This window comes from Chrysemys picta, chromosome 5, assembly GCF_011386835.1.
Source record: "Chrysemys picta bellii isolate R12L10 chromosome 5, ASM1138683v2, whole genome shotgun sequence".
In the NCBI taxonomy this organism is placed as follows: Eukaryota; Metazoa; Chordata; order Testudines; family Emydidae; genus Chrysemys; species Chrysemys picta.
In genome coordinates, this window is record NC_088795.1 from 22,644,249 (window position 1) to 22,664,477 (window position 20,229).

Sequence of the window (20,229 nt, forward strand, 5' to 3'; positions counted from 1 at the left end):
AGACAATTCAAAATGGATTTTTAAGATGCTAAAAAGAAGAGAATATACCAGGGTAACAAAGGGTCCTTTTTGTTACCAACCGTTTTATTAATGAAAAAGTGAACTACTGAGATACAAATAACTCTTTGATAACTCTTAAAGAGAAGAACAAATACATAAGGTAAGGGGATAGACCAGGGGTGGGCAAACTTTTTGGCCTGAGGGCCACACCTGGGTGGGGAAATTGCATGCAGGGCCATGAATGTACGACTGGGCCTGGGGGTTGGAGTGTGGGAGGGGGTGTGGTGTGCATCAGGGGGCTCAGGGCAGGGGGTTGGGGTGCAGGAGGGGTTCGGGATGCAGGCTCCGGCCCGGTGCCACTTATCTGGAGTGGCTCTGGGGTGGCAGCGGCATGCAGTGGGGCTAAGACACCACATCTCTGCGGCCCCGGAGGTGGGGGGGGTGCAGAAGTCTCCGCGTGTTGTCCTCACCTGCGGGTACCTCCCCCGCCAATGGAAGCTGCGGGGGAGGGGCAGTGCCTGCAGGCGAGGGCAGCGTGCAGAGACCTCTACCTCTCCCCCACCCTCCAGGGGCCACAGTGACGTGGTGCCGGCCGCTTTCAGCAGCGGCGCAGGGCCCACAGTGCAAAAGAGGTGGCAATCCCATGGGCTGGATCCAAAGCCCTGAGGGGTCGGATCCAGCCCACGGGCTGTAGTTTGCCCACCCCTGGGATAGAACAAAAGTGAGGCAGTATAAGTCATGGATTACATACTGTATTTTTATTTTATTTATTTATTTTTGAAAAGAAAAACCCATTGATATAACTTTTGTAGTCAGCTAATGACATTTGGCTCATTTTCCTTCAAATAGTTCATTTAACCCAACACAGTAAATCATTCTATTTCTCTTAATTCTTTTATTCTGGTCAAGAGTCCTTTTAAAAATCATTCCTATAGGCAATCACAGGAAACTTGTGTACATATGGAGCTCTCCCCTTCTGCTCGGTTTCTCTTTTCTCATACACTTCATGGGTAGTCAAAAGGAGCTACACTGCAACAAATACACTGAAGAGCAAAGATTTACACAGAAGCACCTAGATAAAGTACAAGATCCAGCCATCTCAATATCATGTGACTTGTAAGATCAGGAGAGCACAAAGCTTCAGCTTTCACCAACTGAAATCAGATCTATTGATTGAAAACACAATGGCATCAGTGCCAATCATTATAACATCACAATCTGTGAATTGCCCAAAGTAGAAAAGAAAGTCATCGAAAATCCCATTTAACTTGGCCTCACTAATACCTTGGGGTAATCTACTGCAGATGGTAAGCATTATGGTTCCAGGGCAGATCTCTGAACTAGCTGAACAAATGACTGCAGTCATACCTGCACCTTTGGATTACCTGGTCTGAAAATTTCATAACTGTGTGATAGGACACCTGGTAAAATGCAGCTATCTCTGGAATATAATGGAAGGATAGATTGTGTTCAATTCCTGGCTCTAGGTCAGACTTCTTGTGTAACCTTGGACAAGTCACTTCATCCATCTATGCTTCAAGTTCTGTTTAGATTGTAAGCTCTCAGGGGCAGAGCCTCTCTCGCTCTATTTTATTTATATATTTTATTTTTATTTTATATATATATATATATATATATAAGTGTGTGTGTGTGTGTGTATATACACACACACACTCAGTGCCTAGCACAATAGGGCACCAATCTTGGCTGACAGGTACTAGGTAATAATAGGTAGTCTCTAGTCTAGATAATAATAGTATCTTTGAAAATAATTTCATATGTGTTTAGAACAGAGTGCCAAGCAGCATGCAGTAAGCATGCCTGGAAACTACCTGGCTTCAGCTAAAAGGAGATAGGAAGTGCAGAGTTATCTGTTTGCACTCAACACAGAATTTTGTTGGCACCACAAGTGTATGTGCACACTGCTTTATAAATTTGAACCAGAATGCTGTTTCATGTTAGTATGGAGTCATTAAGGTGCTTAATCATTAAAATGGCATTTCTTGTTTAGACAGTTCTAATTTTGAATATCCTGGAGTGATTATAAATCCTGGCCTGCTTCACAGGGACCATTCTTACATCTCTATTACAGCAGATGAGCGTCCGGCTTATCATTCTGAACCTCTTTCTTTGTCTCACAACAAACACACAAGCTTAATCGGCTTCTAAAGTAATCATATGTTTTAATTTCTCTAAGCCGAAAACTTCCTTTAGCATGAAAATTACTGGGATACAATCTCAATTAGATTAACCAGCACAGTCTTTTGTTCCATTAATTTCATTATTTTCAAGAACATTGACTTGTACTTTTTAATAGAGTTTCTAATTGTTTTACATCCTTCAATGTTTATAAATATCCTTACAGAAAAATAGAATAGCATTTCTTTTTGCTCCTTTTTATTGATCTAAGAGTGCTTAAGGAGCTGAGTATTTCTTCTATTTTAATAATTACTTACATTACAAGTATTTATGATTCTTAGTTTCTTAGGGACAGATTCTGCAAATATTTACATGTTGGTACAGAATATCATAGGTGTCCCTAGCTGTGTCTGGTAAACAGAGTTCCAGTCACAGTGCAGTTAGCCTCTTAGTGACAGATGCTCACATCAGTGCAGTTAGCCCTTCACTTTTGGGAGAACCAAATCCACATAAAACACTTTAAAAGAAAGGTAAATAACTAACGTCTATACTGAAGTTATTTTCTCTCACCGGCTTTTGAATGGTCTGTATTCTCAGTTATGAAGGATAAAATTGCTATACATAATTTGTTTTTAATGTCAGCCTGATGACTTACTAAGACACTTGTTATACTAAGAACAGTAATTTAAGGCATTTAAGAAATATCAATTAAGTTGCAACTATTGCTGAAGCTAATGCATAGCCCAGCTCCTCATTATTTTGAACATACCTTGTTAAAGAGCCAAGGTCTTGTCTCTTTCCCATGGGAAAAGTGTCACTTCATATTGTGCACTTGAATTTATAGAAGCAATAACTCATGTGAGCCAATGTTTCAATTAAAGTGCGTCATACGAGTATCAAAGCACTTCTTTTCCATCTCACAGCTATCAAGGTTTCAGTCTCAATGGATCTGTGACTTGCTCTACATTACACCTCCTTTTCTCACATTATAAGTTATAGTCTTCAAAGTCAAAGTTCTGCGTGAGCTAAGAATTTCTAGGTCACAGAAATAACTGGCATAAGACACATGTGGTATAGGACAGTTTTACTTGACATAATCGGTCCAAGTTAGGCAAGCCAACAGTATCTGTACAAAAGGAGATTTATTCACTTATGTTCCCAGAGTTGATGAGGTGACCTAGACCTAATCAATCTTTATGTCAGTGTCTTTCCATCACAGTAATGAAACATTAAAATAATATACTACCAGTTACTGTATATGACTCCTATGACTCCTAACCCTTGCATTTCTTGCCAGGATCAAATTCTAATCATCATTATCCTCCTCCTTATCTTTAAGCCTCCTGCTTGGAAGAACTCCCCAAGTCCTTCCCTCCTTCTGCTTCCTAATAGTTTTCAAATCTGTTCTATAGAAATAACAAATTAATCTCTTCTCCATATGCTGGAGCTCGATTGTTGTGTGTTTCAGGATTTGGCAGTTATTTTAAAATTAGATTTCTTTTTTTAAAAGCAGTTACAGTTAAATAAAAACAAAGAAGAAGAAGAAGAAGAAAAAAAACAGGGTAAAGCAAAGGAAATGCACCTGGCCCAATGTCCTGTTTCATCTACATCTTTCCAGTTATGTGCAAAACCAGTTTAATGGTTGTGACACAGATTCTCAGTTCATGTAACTCAGCACTGCTCCTTTGACTTCAAGGGAGACTTGCTGATTTACACTAGCTGCGGATCTAGTCTAGTGTTTCGATTTGGTGCCTTACTGCATACTTCCTACTATTCCCCTATCCATTCTTTTGTAATCCAAGGAAAATCTCTGCTTTATTTCACAACTATGTCTGTAACCAATGTACCATCAAAGATATAAACAACAAAGTTGTCCCCAACCTTTTTGAGCAATGGTACTATTTTACCAGACTTAGAGTCCACCTTTCCCGATCACTCTTCCCTCCCATTCAACGGTGTGTGAGAATACAACACTGAATGTTGAAGCATCCACTGCTAAATAAGATGCTAAATAGGAAGTGGCAATGGTGATTTGCTAAGACTTCAATAAAGAAAATGAATAAGGTAGGAAGGGGAAGGTAGTCACAAAAACCAGAAATAGAGGTACTGCTATATGTACCGCTGTGATAATAGGCCTTTGTCTTCAAGAGTAGTCTCCCACTTAACCTGATCACATTTCTGATTGCAGTCAATCCAAGCCTCAGAGCATCTCTCACCAGTTTTCTATTTGAGAGACCACCTACCTTAGAAAGATATTTCTGAGCTTGTTAAGAAATATTCCCATCTGTAGTGATCTGTCTTCTGTATGTCACTCTCAATGTCATATATGACAAGAGATATGTCTTGTCTGTAAAGGAGGAAGATATTTCTGGAAATCGGAGATGAGTTTGATCTTCTCTGGTAATGCTTAGTTTTCTTTTGTTCCAGTCCATTCTCTGGAAGATGTTCTGATGGAAAGAAAAAATTCTTTTGTCATTCTTTTCTTTAGATTCTGATCTTTAATCTATCTCAAATTCATTGTGTAGCTCTCATTTTGGGAACATTTCTTAAAATCTAAATCATATCACTCTGTGCTGTTAGTTTACAGAATCATTAATCAAATATCATGCTTGATTGGGTTTTAAACCCTCTCTTGTGGATAAATGCTTAACTAAATAGCAGAATATAAATTAAAGATGGTCTGAAGCAGACTCAGATAAAGGTGCTGTTTTATTTCTTCAGTACCACAGTTATTCAATAAAGTTGGTCAATTGCAGAGAATCCTGACTGAACTGTTTTTGTTCTCTCATGTGGCAAAATCCAGTGATGTAACCAGTGCATGATTTAATAACACAATTAAAACTGAACGGTCTGGCAGTGACCACAGTAAGAAAGTGCATTTTTGCAGTGAGATAGCCAGCACATGATAGCTCCTACTAGAGTTCACCCTGACACGCTATAATTGAAGTAAAATTAAAACGTAAAAATTTCCAGTGTGTTAACTATCGTCAGTTAGCTACCTTGTTATTAAAACACACCTACACCTGTGTAGACATAGCCCAATGGCTAGAAAGCCATGGCATCTTTCCCCAAGCTTCTTATCACCTTTCTGGAATAGAAAATTAATTACTTAGTTTTGCCACAGTTGCATTCAGCAGAGGCCCTTGCTCATCCTCCCCTTTTTTTTATAAAAGAGAAGGAGATGGGAGTAGAGCATTCTCTAAAATAGAGATACCCTTGGAGTGCTCTTCTGCCAACATCCAAAATAGTCTATTTTTTTTAATCCACCTGGGTACACCGCAGAATCCATCTCTTTCAGCGGGCATTGGCAGGTGGCTGAGGGCAGGATCTGTGCCTAGTGAGAAAGTGTAGTGGACATCTTGAAGATGTATAGATCACATCACTGGGGATTAGACACCCATGGGAGAGTAGGAGGAGGAGGTACTGCTGCTTTGGCCAATTTTGACTTTATATCATCTATATGGTTGTGTTTTTCAGTATATTTCCAGAGTACCCAGAGATTTGGATGTGTGTGGAGTTTGTGTAAGAATGAAATCTAAGATTAATAAATAAATAAACAAACAATATTCTGGAATTGATAGATGTTATGACCAGCATTCTCCTGATAATATACCTTTTGCTAGTCCGTCCTTCCCCCTTTTTTTTCTCTTTAGCATATTGACTTCCTTTCAACCTACATTTAATTCTCTATTTCTGGTGCAGCAAAGGGGAATGTTTCTCTACAATAAACTCTTCCAGAGTTTCAAGATGAAATGCAAATTTTGTCTGTAAAATGTAATCTGCTTCTATTACATTTACATCAATATCCTGCCATGCATCTTCCAACGAACCATCACATTTCAGTTAGAATCATAGAATATCAGGGTTGGAAGGGACCTGAGGAGATCATCTAGTCCGGCCCCCTGCTCAAAGCAGGACCAGTCCCCAACTAAATCATCCCAGCCAGGGCTTTGTCAAGACTGACCTTAAAAACCTCTAAGGAAGGAGATTCCACCACCTCCCTAGGTAACCCATTCCAGTGCTTCACCACCCTCCTAATGAAAAAGTTTTTCCTAATATCCAACCTAAACCTTCCCCACTGCAACTTGAGACCATTACTCCACACTGTTGACTCATATCCAGCTTCTCGTCCCCTGTAACCCCTAGGTCCTTTTCTGCAGAACTGCTGCCTAGCCATTCGGTCCCTAGTCTGTAGCAGTGCATGGGATTCTTCCGTCCTAAGTGCAGGACTCTGCACTTGTCCTTGTTGAACCTCATCAGATTTCTTTTGGCCCAATCCTCTAATTTGTCTAGGTCCCTCTATATCCTGTCCCTACCCTCCAGCGTATCTACCACTCCTCCCAGTTTAGTGTCATCTGCAAAGTTGCTGAAGGTGCAGTCCACACCATCCTCTAGATCATTAGTGAAGTTCTGAAGTAGTTTTATCTCCTGCTATTATTTCCTGCTTCCTTCAGTTTTCTAATTTTAAAATATAAGACCAGATTCTCAGGTGATGTAAATTGGCATAGTTGCACTGAAATTAATGGAGTAATGCTAATTTACATATGCAGGAGATATAGTCCATAAACTGCACTTTCTTGCCATTGCATACTCAATATTTGATGTCTTTCTCTGATGCAGTGAAGATTTTCATCTGTTGTTTGGTTTTCATCTCATCCACTTGACTAACTAAATATCTAGTCCACTATCTCGTTTTCCTGAGCCTACTACTGTTTGATTCTTTTTTAAACCGAAAACTACAAAAAAGTCCTAAACCAAAATTGGCAGGATTTACAATTTTACTGGGTTTGATTAACACCGTACTGGTTCACAACATTCAGGTCAGGTGGAAAGTAGTAACAAAATTTGTTAAATTATCTCCTCGGCTACTTTTCAGCCTGTATAAGGCATGGCTTGTTTAAATATCTAAGAATTTAGGGTGGGATTTTCAAAAGTGCTCAAACTCCCATTGACTTCAGTAGTAGCAGAGTTAAGTAATTGCTGAGCAATTTTGAAAGTTCCTTCCTTGGGAAACAGCTTACACCATCCAGGTGCTTGTGTGCAATTTGCCCTTAAACTGGTTGTCCTAATAATCAGGAGTTCAGTGTTGTCTTGAGTCCTGCTAATCACAGATCCTTGACCAATGAATATGGTTAGACCACCAATACCAATTCCTTACTTCGTATGAAGAAGTATCAATAAATTTTATTTTTCTTTTTTCAAACCAACCATTTTTTAAACTACTTTTGAGCAACGGGCATTCCCATGCAGGCTTATGGGGCTTCTGTAACCAGTGTCAGTACGATACAGTGACTCTAGTACTAGTAAACTTTATAGCTTTATACCAAGATTTTCAAAAGTGAAAAAACAGAACTGTGCAAAATATTACAAAAAAATCCACTCCTCAAAAACATAGGTTTCTGGGTTTTGTTAAAAATGCAAGGCTCAGGCTATATTTGTTCGAAAGATTCATTAATGCTCATGAACCTTTTGTTCAAATCTGGGCCATTTTATGGTTTTCCATCAAAAGCATGCAAAATTCATATTTTCCACAGTTCCAATGTGTAACCAGATAAAATTAAGCTGTGTTTACTGAGTTTCAGTTTGAGGTTTTTTGTTTGAATCCAAAACTCAGAGCAATATTCAGGGGGTCTGAACCACTGACATAATTTGAAAAGGAAGAATGTTTTATAAACCTCTACAAAGTAAAACCACAAAAGATCTTGAACAAAAAACAAACAAACAAACGTAGCGACACACCCATCACACAACCAACAACCAATTTTGCCAACAAACCCTGCTTACTTGTTTGAAGTTAACATCACAATTAGTAGTAAAAATGAAATCCCGTATTTATCCAGAGATACTCTGTAGGCTATATAAGTAAGAATTAAAACTACAAAAATCAAAATAACTCTGCAATTCCCTTCATCCAAATATTACATGTTAACATTTTGAGATAGCTGTTCAAAATCATACCATTCTTTTCATTCATGCATGAACCACGCTGGAATCTATTTACAGAGCTCTATAAAGTCTCGGAATGGTCAGCTAGGCCAATGATCTGTTAGATTCAACCTCATTAGTAACTTTAAAATGAATTACATACAGTTTACTGGGCAGAATATAATAGGCCTAATTCTTTGTTACACCATTTTGCTATTTCCATGTCCACTCTCTGGATTGCATGTCTCTGTTCTCCTTAATAAGACTATCACAAAATTCTCCAGTCTCATCTTTTACCATTTGAACTGAAATGGGCTAGTCATAAACAAGTGACATTTATCTGTACTTTTGGGCCTATGAATCAAAGAGGAATAGTTCTATTTAGTTACCTTAACTATTAATGAAATATACTCCAAACTCCATTGAAATCAACTTATGTTATGTTTAAGCACATGCTTGAATGCTTTTGCTGGATTAAGCCAAAGTATATTCCTGTTTTTCATCCCTTTATTCTAGCCATCTACATCCTCATCGTACTTTTGCTACTTCTACCTACAGTCCTTAATCTAACTTTTAGCAATGATTGCCTGCTTATGTAACCCACATACTTTATACTGCAGCATTTGACTTTCTCCAGGGGAGAGGAAAAGAGGCAGTAGGGAGGAGTTCTAGATCTTAGTTGGATACTCTATGTCTTTGCACATGTGCAAAGAACAGAGTAAAACAACTCAGTTTGAAAGACACAAACTTCTAGAACAGGATGTGGCAGTTACCAGGCAAACTCAGTAGCTATTCTGAAGTTGTATAGTTGTAAGTTTTCATTGTGGGAAATCCACCTAGCAGGTCATACTCTAGTCATTCTCTGAGATGAGCCAGTCAAAGGCAGGGGAAAGAAAGTAAGTTTAAAACAGCCCTTGGAACTTAGTGTCCAATTGACAAAGGACCAAGAATTGTGTTTGGTGTGAGGGCTCGGTCCAATGCCTGTACCATGTTGGAAATAGCTGAGTTCTATTCCAGGTTTATTTACTAGGCAAGCCCTCCATTAGGATAATGTTTCCTCCACCGTAGTATGATTTTTGGACCTAGAGAGAGAGCTGGGGTGGCAGGGAAGTATTTGTTACCCCTAAAGGCTACAGAGCCTGGATGTAGCTATTAGCTAGCTGCCCTTAACTAGAATTTTGTCCTAGTTGGAAACAGAGAGAATGGGGCAGCACTCAGTGAGGCGAGGGTTTGTGAATTCTTGCCTGACTTAGCTGGGCTTAAGGGGAAAAGATGGTGTCCTAAAGAGGGAGCGTTTTACAAACATCTACAGAATGGGTATTTTATACAGTGACCCCCCAAACCTGTACTACTATGGATACAAGCTACAGACTTCTGTTTCACCAGCAACTGAGACCCCCTGTCAGCTCTTGGCCTAAGGGCTGGAATACTGCTGGCTTTGAAGATCTCCAAATGGTTTGTTTGCTGATAGGGTTCCGAAGTGTTTGAAAGGACTGAGATGCTGCCACTTCTCAAGCTCTGTAGGTGACACACACTACATGTTATGGTCACATTAGAAAGCCCAAGAAGTCATCTCTGAGAAGAGGGAAATGTGTTTTGATGTGTATGCTGAATACAGAAAACATTGAAACCTTTTATTTGAATATATGTACCAGAAACAAAAGGGGGAAGAAACATCAGTAGATTTACTCGAATATATTTTTTTAAAAAAAACCTTATTCATAATATTCCAAATACTATTTACAATGTTTTATACTAGTTATATTCTGTTTTGGGTGCATTAACACAATTTTGGTTTGCTAAAACCGTGTACGGTGCTCTCTTTGAAATTAGCTAGGAACTATTAACATCCATATAATCGGGGTTTTACAAATAGCCCACAAATTTAACTCTGTGCAATGTTTCCTGAAAAGTCCTGACAAAACGCTGGCTTGTGCTTCGGCAAAGAGTTAAGATGAGGTGCAGGAAGCAGGGAAGTGTAATAGGTACACAGACTAGTGTCTGGGCATCTACCATCTCCGTTACACTTACAGTAGCTATTGTTATCTTCAGCTAAAGGTGATTCTTTGAATTTTTATAGCGTCTTTCTTCTAAAGATCTTCAAGTGCTTTGGGGGTGAACTAGTTCAAAAAATTTCTCCAAACTACAGAGAACCTCAAATTCCTTTTCAATCTGAATTTAAGATACTTATAACCTGATTGAAAAGAAAAGAAAACCAATTATTTTCCCCTTCCCAAAAGCGCTAGCTACCCATCCTGGTAAATCTTGATATATCCATGTTGTTCTTCATGTTTTAGACCTTAAATCTTCATGTATGTAAAAGATTTCCAAATAGATGTTTGTCGCTTATAATATGTTGGGGTAACTTAATTACACTGTTATATGTGTATTAAACAAAGAAGGGGAAAATTTAGACTGAATATCAGGAGAAACTTCCTGATGCAATTCTATTCAACTGTTGAACAATTTCAATAGGTAGGTGGCAGAAACACCATCACTTGGGACATGGATAACATGCTAGGAAACATTCCATTATAAATCTATAATTTCTCTATGCTTCTATACTGAGATCCACCCTAAGAAGGGCGTGCTATTATGTAATTTGCTCTCCCCCTTTCAGATTGCCTTCCATGATGAAATAACTGGCTCTGTGGATATGGGGAAAGCAGTGGACATGATATATCTTGACTTTAGTACAGTTTTTGATACGGTCTCCCAGAATATTCTTGCCAGCAAGTTTAAAAAGTATGGATTGGATTAATGGACTATAAGGTGGATAGAAAGCTGGCTAGATCATTGGGCTCAATAGGTAATGATCAATGGCTCGATGTCTAGTTGGTAGCCGGTATAAAGCAGAGTGCCCCAGGGATTGGTTCTGGGTTCGGTTTTGTTCAACATCTTTATTAAAGATCTGGATGATGGGATGGATTGCACCATCAGCAAGTTCGTGGATGACACTAAGCTGGAGGATAGAGACAGGGTCCCGAGTGACCGAGACAAATTAGAGGATTGGGCCAAAAGAAATCTGATGAGGTTCAACAAGGACAAGCGCAGAGTCCTGCACTTAGGATGGACGAATCCCATGCACTGCTACAGGCTGCGGACCAACTGGCTGAGCGGCAGTTCTGCATTAAAGGACCTAGGGTTACAGTGGATGAGAAGCTGGATATGAGTCAACAGTGTGTCCTTGTTGCCAAGGAGGCTAATGGCATATTGGGCTGCATTAAGTAGGAGCATTATCAGCAGATGGAGGGAAGTGATTATTCCCCTCAATTCGGCACTGGTGAGGCCACATCTGGAGCATTGCGTCCAGTTTTGGGCTCCCCACTACAGATGGGATGTGGACAAACTGGAAAGAGTCCAGCAGAGGGCAACGAAAATGATTAGGGGGCTGGGGCACATGACTTATGAAGAGAGGCTGAGGAAAGTGGGCTTACTCAGTCTGCAGAAGAGAAGAGCGAGGCGGGGTGGGGGCGGGGGGATTTGATAGCAGCCTTCAACTACCTGAAGGTACAAAGAGGATGGAACTAGGCTATTCTCAGTGGTGGCCGATGACAGAACAAGGAGCAATGGTCTCAAGTTGCAGTCGGGGAGGTCTAGGTTGGATATTAGAAAAAAAAGTATTTCACTAGGAGGGTGGTGAAGCACTGAAATGGGGTTACCTAGGGAAGGGGTGGAATATCCATCTTTAGAAGTTTTTAAGACCCAGCTTGACAAAGCCCTGGCTGTGATGATTTAGTTGGGGTGGTCCTGCTTTGAGCAGGGGATTGGACTAGATGACCTCCTGAGGTCTCTTCCAACCGTAATCTTCTATGATTCTGTGATGACTGGGACTTGACAAATTATCCATTTGTACAAGAACAACAATTTAGGATTGGAGTCCAATACCCTTACCCATGATGAACAATACTTTGCTCTATGAGTAGGCTAATTGCGTTTAATAGAACTATTACTACTTAATGTGAGCAAGGTGGCAGAATTTGGATCTGAATTTTAATAAACCCCAGGTTTTTAAAACGTGATTTAAGTGATTTGATTGTACTTTGGCAGCTTAATGCTCTACAAACAGTGTTTCCTTTTTCACTCTGGCTGAGGACTTAGGTGTCATCCTGCTATCTGATCTGCATAGGCTGAACACTGCACCCACCCGTGGGAGCCCTATTAACTACAGTGGGACTCCATGTGGCTGTAAGGGTCCACTCACATGAATCAGATTGCTTTACAGGGAAAATATGACCCTCAAACAATAAGCTTCATTCTGCAGTCCAAATGGAAACTCCCATTGAGGTTCAGTGGGCATTTTGCCTGTGATGAGAAAGCAGGGTCAAACTCTAAATTGAAAAGTAACTGGATTTTACAGTGTATGTTTCATTTGTTCATACTATATTTAGAAGTATTCATTGAAAATTGAACCACCAAGCCAACTTTTCCACCCGGCACCTCTGATCTTACCTTCTGCTATTTGTAAAAGTAGAATTAATACAATAGCTATCAATAGCTTATATAACATCTTAAATGAGATTGAAGCATTGACATTAGCTAGGCAGAGTTATACCACAAAACCAGTGCACGTTAATTGAAAAATTACTTATAATCACATTCCATAACAAATAGAACAGATTTGATAAGGGCTTAATGAAACCCCATTAAACCTACTGAGTGCCCTGCAACGAACCTTAAGCTCTCTATTGAATCATGAATTGTTCAGCAGATCAGATTGAAAGTGGTTTGAAGGCTCACACTTTCAAAAGTGCATGTTTTCAATGCATTAGTATGGTCAGGCAAGAAGGCTTACAGAGAAGAGATGGGAAATTGAATGTAAACACAATGATAATAGCAGAACAGAGAACAAAATTAAAATTTTAAATAGTTGTTCTTATGTGAGAGTAACTGCCCATGAGTTTTACTTTAAATAAGTGGCAGAACATGGTAGTCCAGAGTTCTGTTTTCTTATGTTAGATTCTACATCAAGAAATATTAATACCTATCAAGTTATGTATGTGCATAAGTGTTTGCAGGATTAGGGCCATATTTGACTAGGAGAAGCAAATAGCAGACCGTATGTTTAGGTTCCCTAACATTTTCCAGTATAAGAGATTATTGTGACCTTTTCTTTAGAAGTTCTAACACCTTTATTGTTTGCAATGGGACTTTGGAATTCAACCAAAGGAAAGCCCTTGGGCTAGAGAAGTGCCTTATCTTTGTCCCATGAAATTCCATTCAGTTTTGTTGAGATCTATGATGATTTTCAACAATTTATAAGGGAAACCATGATGCAAATTTAATGATAATGGTCTCCGTGGCTCCTGCTATGGCAATAACTAAAAAAAAAAAAAAAAATCCTGTATCTCCACGCTGCAATGTTATGTTCGTTACACGTAGAGTAGAATCCACTTAATTAGCACCCGATAAATGTCACGCCGCCTAATTGGGATTACTACAAAGGAGCAGATTCATTGCAATATATTGGAATGACTAAACAATGGATAAATTGTACACCTACTTGTGACAAACCCTTAATTAGAGCCTTGCTGGTGGGCAGCACAGGAAGATTATCATTGTTTACCCACACAGAAAAAGAAAGGCCTGGCAATAGATCTAATTGGTGAGATTGTGATTTTAGATGATGGATCTGGCTTTCATTTTTCTTGACACAGTGTTGCAGGTAAAGCAATGTATAGAGGTGAATTAACAGTTCCTGTTAAATCACTATTCTTATTCATCAGCACTGCTAATTAAGTTGCCAAAAGGAACTGTTTTCATTTCACATTCTCCATGGTTATACTGTGTCTAACACGACTGCAAGAGTACAAACAAATGGATTACACACTGCATTTTCTTCATCTAAACAGAGGAAGCCCTAGTCTTTGCTCCCATTTTCTATGATGTTAGAATAATTGGCAATAGAGACAAAGGCAAAATGAAAAGAGAATAAAAGCAAAAGGAAAGAACAAACATTTTATGTAAGCAAACAAAATTTTGCTATTGGTTCAAAATCATACTTACAGAGAAGCAGAAACATGGTGCAGTTTGGAACTACAAAGTTAACTAGCTAAAACTAGAGCCTGTTATCTAAATGTTGTTTTTTCACTATATTCAAACACTGGCAAATTTAAGTGATCTCTAAAAAAAACAAAAGTACCTAGGAATGCTAAGGGCTTGGGAAACATAGCTGAAAATAATTAGAGGATAGATACAGAGAAGATAATCCCAGAACACTGACCTCACTTTTTAGTCTCTGGAAGGGACTAATGAATTAAAAAGGATTGCAGAGCCATAATTTAACTAGTTTGATATTTCCCATACATCACCAATAAAGGGAGCTGAGCAAACAGTTCATCAACACATTTGTTATAAATGTTGCCTTCACAGACTGAGTGACGACAGCAGCTTGAAACCATCAGTGATGTGGACTAGATTGTAAAAAGTGAACAAACAGCAATAACTGTGCCATACAGTTCTGTGTATACAGAATAATCAGTTCCCAATATGTATAACCGCCAATTGGAAAAAACTATCTAGTCCCCCCCCCCCCGAGTAGTTCAGATTGTCAGAAACTGCAGACTCTGCTGAGAAAGTGTGTCTCCTGTCCTTCCTGAGCATGAGTTAAGTTCAGAAAATCAGAAATAATATGTAGGGGAGTTCACGCATGTAACCAATCCAATCCCTATAAACATAGCTCACAATGTAAAAGTAGACAGCAAAAAAAATCTATCCTGATGCTTTTTGCTGATGTTCAGTGTGTCCAGCTTCAGTGAAATTTTCAGACACAAATTGTCATTATAATTCATTTCTGTAGAAATTTCGAGATTTTAAATGGTACACGTGAGTAGAACTGGGTGAAAAGGTTTCTTCTTTTCTTTGCCTTCGTCTTGTCCCGTCCATCAGAGTTAGTGGCTCTTTGTGTTGTGAGGTGAGCACACCCCATCAAGGGGTGTCAGGACATCATCAAGGTGGCTACCCTCCTGTGTAGGACAGCGTGGCCTAGTGGCCAAAGTCAATAGGGTGGCCCTTCGGTGTGGGGCATTGTGGCCTAGTAGCCAGAGTCAATAGGGCTGGGCAGACAGCCCTCACCATCTAGGTTCCTGCAGCTTCTGGCTGGTGCAAGTCATTAACAAGCTTGGGCCTTGTGGCCAAAGGGGAGCAGGCCAGTGATGGGGCTGGCAGCAAGGGGCAGGGGGATCTGGTGCTCCCTACTCTACTGGATCCCAGCGGGGATCCTGCCAAAACACGCTGATTCCGTTCCTGGTACCACAACCAGACCGATGTCTGGTTCCCCTGGGCTACTTCCTACCAAGTCTCCCAGCTTTGTAGTCTGCAGATCCTCCATCTCCTTGTGGGTACACTGCGGGTGAGGTTTCCGGTAACTCTTTCCTCCCATGGGCCTTGCAGATGGGCAGGTACTTGCAGGGCTTGGCAGGACTGGTTTCTGGGGCTTGGACAGCTTCTTGGCAGAAGCCTGCAACACACATCTGCTCTCCTCCCCAGTCGGCCCAATCTGAACTGAGCTACTCTTTTTATAGTCTGCCTCTGGATCATGCCCAGCAAGAGCGAAGGGACATGGCCTTCTCGGCCCACGGAGTATGGTTAACCACTGCAGCACCAGTGCAGGGTAAGTACACCCCATCACAGTCTCCAAGCATTCCTGTCAAATGCATCTTCCCAGATGACACCAACCTTCATGTCTTCCTTTAGCATCTCAAACCATCTTTTTCTAGGTCTTCCTAGTGACCGTTGTCCAATAACTGCTAGCTTTTGTATTCTCTGGCCAACACGTCCCACCATCTCACATGACACAAGCATCTCTGTCTATACTCTCTCTTTACATCATGGCTAACCTAATCACATCTTAAGCACTTTAGTTTACTGGGTATATTCTTATTGCAGAGAATTCCCATCAACTCCCTCCATTTACATCTAGCGCTTTTTATGCGGCTCCTAACATCTGCATTCCCATTCCCATCATGGCTCAACAGTGAAACAAGGTATTTAAATTGTTGCTCAGACTTTATTCTTTATCATCTATTTTTACTGGCTTCGGTTGTTCCTCTCAATGAAGCATTGGATATATTCCATCTTTTGTTGGCCGATTCATAAGCCATTTTTTTCTAATGCAGCCCTACATAGTTTTAGGTCCCTTTCCAGTTCATTTTTATCTTCATGACACATCATAATGTCAACAGCAAAAAGCATGCTCCATGGGGCCTCTCCCCTAATTTTCTTTGTTAAGGTGCCCATTATAATCACAAATAGTAAAGGCTGATCCTTGATGTAGCCCTACCGCACAGTGAATTTCTTGTTATGGCCGCAATTGCTTCTCACTACTGTTTTACTACCCCTGTACATGTCTATGATAGTCTAAACATATCTCTAGCAGATTGTACAACCATAGCCACCACCATAACAATTCTCTAGGAACTTTGTCATCAGTTTTCTCTAAATCCACAAACACTAAGAGCAATTCCTTGCATTTCTCCCTGTACTTCTCTAGCAATAAGCAGGCTGCAAACATTGCATCCATTGTTGACCTTCCTGGCATACACCCAAATTGGTTGTCACTTGCTTGATGCTTCAGCTCCTCCCAAAATCTTCTCAATAATTCTTTCCAGCCATTTCATCATGTAACTCATTAACTTGATGGGTCAGTAATTACTACATTCTTGCAAATGTCCGTTACGCTTGAAGAGAGGGAACAAGGCACCAAACACCTGCCTTTCACACACCCACTTTCAGTTAAGAGCAACTCCGCCACAAAAAGGCAAGTGGTAGGATTTTAGCGGTTAGAGGCTATATGTTACGATAACCATGCATCATTTTCTAGTGAGTGAGAGCTTGTCATCAAACTCACTTTGAACAATGAAGCTCTTTAGTAGTTTCTGACAATAGTTTATTTGCTGAAAAATGCAGTTTTAGGTCACAAACTATTCACAAATTCATGTCGAGTTTACCAAATAGCTTTGGCACAAAGTTGATGGAGGCATGTGACATTATCCAGGGTACAATCTGGACTGATGGACAGTTGTCTCTCCTCCTGGGGTGCCTTTTACACTGCTTCGCTTTGAAAGCAATCACTCCTGGTCTGCTCTCAAACAGCCACCAGCATGTAAATTAATCCCAGTTATACCGTATAAATGCTGTAGCCAGCCACTCATGAACTACACTGCAGGGCAACACCAGCAAATTCCCAGTCCCAGACTTCCCCTCAGAAAAGTGTGTCTTGTACTGCCCAGCAACCTCCTGGATAATACAACCTCAACTAAAATCTGTCATTTCATTAATAGAATATATTATGCACAAATCCTGTTATCCCAAATGAAGTTTCCCAAACACTTCAATTCAAACACACTGGTTTAGATAAAACATTAAAATGAATGTATTCACTACAGACAGCTAGATTTTAAATGATTACAAGTAATGAGGCATAAAAGTGAGAATTGGATACAAAGAAATAAATAGGTAAAATGTAACTAATACCTAACTTAACAAGTTAAGTGAATTCAAAACAAAGGGCTCTCTAACCATAAGTCCCAACAGTCTTACTGGCTGAAACTTTCAGTCAAGATCCTTTCCCAACACTGCTTCCTTTGTTTTTCAAGTGTTGTTGATGCTGAGGATGGAGAGAAAGGGAGAGATGGTTTGGGACATCTGCTCTCTCCCCTTCTAGCCATTTCTCTCACACAAGAATCTGACGTTCAGGAGACAGAAAGTCTGTGTGGACAGGAACCTCAAGCTGTTTCTTTGTAAAAATGCAGATTCTTTGTCCACACCATCTTTCCTGCGGAAGAGTGGCCACTTAATCAGCTGATGGTCCATTTGATCTTGTTGACACCTGGCTGAGCCCTTGGCTAGCCTTTTGTATCTGGGGAACTGGTTTGTGACTGCCCTCCAGAACATGCTGCAACATGTCTCAGTAATATCAGACAGTGGAATCTTATAACTTTACATACAGGGTTTCCATACACATTTTACCAAGACAATAATGATCAGCAAATCATGAGTGTTCAAATGACATGGCATACTTTGTACAAATTTTACCATAAGCCTCTAAGAGGAGTGAACATAGAGGGTACACAGACTGTCACAAGGCGATAGTCAGAAGGAAAAAGGTAGGTGCCATTCACATAGGAGAAGGTAGTGGTGCTCCCCTTGTAGACCTTTGTTAAAGCACTCACTGACAGCCAGATGAGACCTCCACAGGACTCCAGACCAGGGAGACAGGAAAGGACGTTGCCCCACCCACAGGCAAAGACCCTGTAAGGGGATCCTTTTTTGTTTATGCCAGCCACTGTTCACGGCCCTGCAGCACTCATCCTAGACTTCTTCAGCATACCATCCACCGATGAATGTTCCAGGCAGGGAGCTGGGGATTGGGATAAACTGTAAATGTTATGAGCTGGGGAATTTATTTATGAATGTTTAGTATTTAGGAATTAATCTTAACCTTTTTGTTCCCTAGATCCTATTTTCCTGTTCCCAATAAAGTCCCCCTCCCCTTGCTATATTGTTATTTTTGGGTGTGACATTCCTTTTCAGGAGTTTGTGTTGATGTACTTTTGTTTCTTGTATACAAGGTTTTGTACTCCTTCCCAGCAGTGGTAGCATTATTCACTTTCCCAAGGGAGAGCACCCAGGCACAGTGTGGAGTCACCTTGGGATGAGGCACCAGGTGTCACAAACAAAATAAAACACACAATCCAGGACCTAAACCATGCAAGGAGAGGGGAGACGCTGCTCCGTGTAGCAAGCACCAGCGAGGACTGGACTGGAACTTGGATGTTTCCCTCCTTCTCCGCAGTAAGTGCCCTACCCACCAGGCAATACCATTGTTCTCATTCATTGCAATATTATTCACACAGCTCGAAATTGTTTCAGTGTCACCAACTATTCTGGAAGAAGAATAGGGGTTCAGTTATTCTGATGTGGTCTGGATTATAACTGGGAAAATCTACACAGTTGCCTTGGGCTTCAATTGTCTCTTCAACGTCTACTAGTGGAGGGGACTGAGAGCCAACAAATTTTATCTAAAGGCTTGGTGGAGAGCCATGGTTTTGCAGTACTATTTCCTTCCATGGTAATTTGTAAAACCTCCTCCACTGGGGCATTGCAGAATCTGGGCCCTACAGAGTTAACGGTGATAGAGGAGCTAGAACAGGGAACCAGCTGTTCTCCATGGCATCTTGCTGGCCCTGTAGAGTTCCACCTGGAAACGTGGGGACACTTGGAGAGGCTGTCTATACTCACCTTTGCACAGAATGATATAATTTGGCCCAGAGATGGTAGTTTAAAACTGATGCAATAAAAATATTCCCCAGACTTTATTGCACTCTATTATAGTAATAAATAGAGAATAGATGACAATTTGTGATGGAGATGCAAAGAGTATGTATAGTTTACAAATTATTTACTATTAAAATGCCACCATTTACCAACCATTGCCAAACACTGATATCTGAATAGCCAATTATTTTCTATGGTATGTAGCGGTCAGGATCTCAGAGATGTGTGTTCTGACTTTTTTAAATGGTGATCATTTTGCTCATTGCTAATATTTAAGTCCCCCCAAATGCTGGAACAATATCTACTTTTGCCCAATAATATTAACAGAAGGGAAGAATCATCAATTAGCCTATTTTACACTAAAACTAAAAGAAGTGAGGAGTATTTTTGCAAGTTAAATTAGAACTCTCAAGACAATTTTAAGGGAGGTTATTTTAAAGTGCAATACTATTTGAAAAGTCATTATGCAAAAATGACACCTTTTTACTCAGATATATTTCTTTCCTGTAATCAGCCACATATTTGCTGACTTTAGTGACAAAAACAAGGTGACTTTGTGCGTGTATGTCTTACTCCTCTTAGCCCTGCAGAGCCAACATAGATAAGATGGAGTAAGCTGAATTCTATTCCATCCCACTGTCAACAGCAATGTCACTAAATACTAAGCGATTACATTTTGCAAACCCTTCGTGATTGCACAGAAATAAACCAAGGGCCTAATTTAGCTTGTCCTATCTTTATTACTTGTGATGAAGCACAAGTTGGAAAGGACCAAGCATGACTGTACCAGGGCTGAGTTGACAGAGGTGGCAGTTAGGTTTTCCTTATAACTGGAGCACAGTTGATCTGGGAATTATTTGACACAACAGACATGGAAACCCATGTTTT

The 20,229-nt window shown here is 40.2% G+C and overlaps 1 long non-coding RNA gene across 1 annotated transcript in view; it reads right to left on the reverse strand.

Annotated features, from left to right (window-relative positions):
- Positions 1-1,860: 1,860 nt before the first annotated feature.
- The window catches only part of LOC135984097 (uncharacterized), a 34,712-nt gene continuing 16,343 nt past the window's right edge, over positions 1,861-20,229 (reverse strand). Inside the window, exon 3 of the long non-coding RNA XR_010602006.1 lies at positions 1,861-4,586. This is a non-coding gene — a long non-coding RNA (uncharacterized LOC135984097). The remainder of the gene's footprint in view (positions 4,587-20,229) is intronic.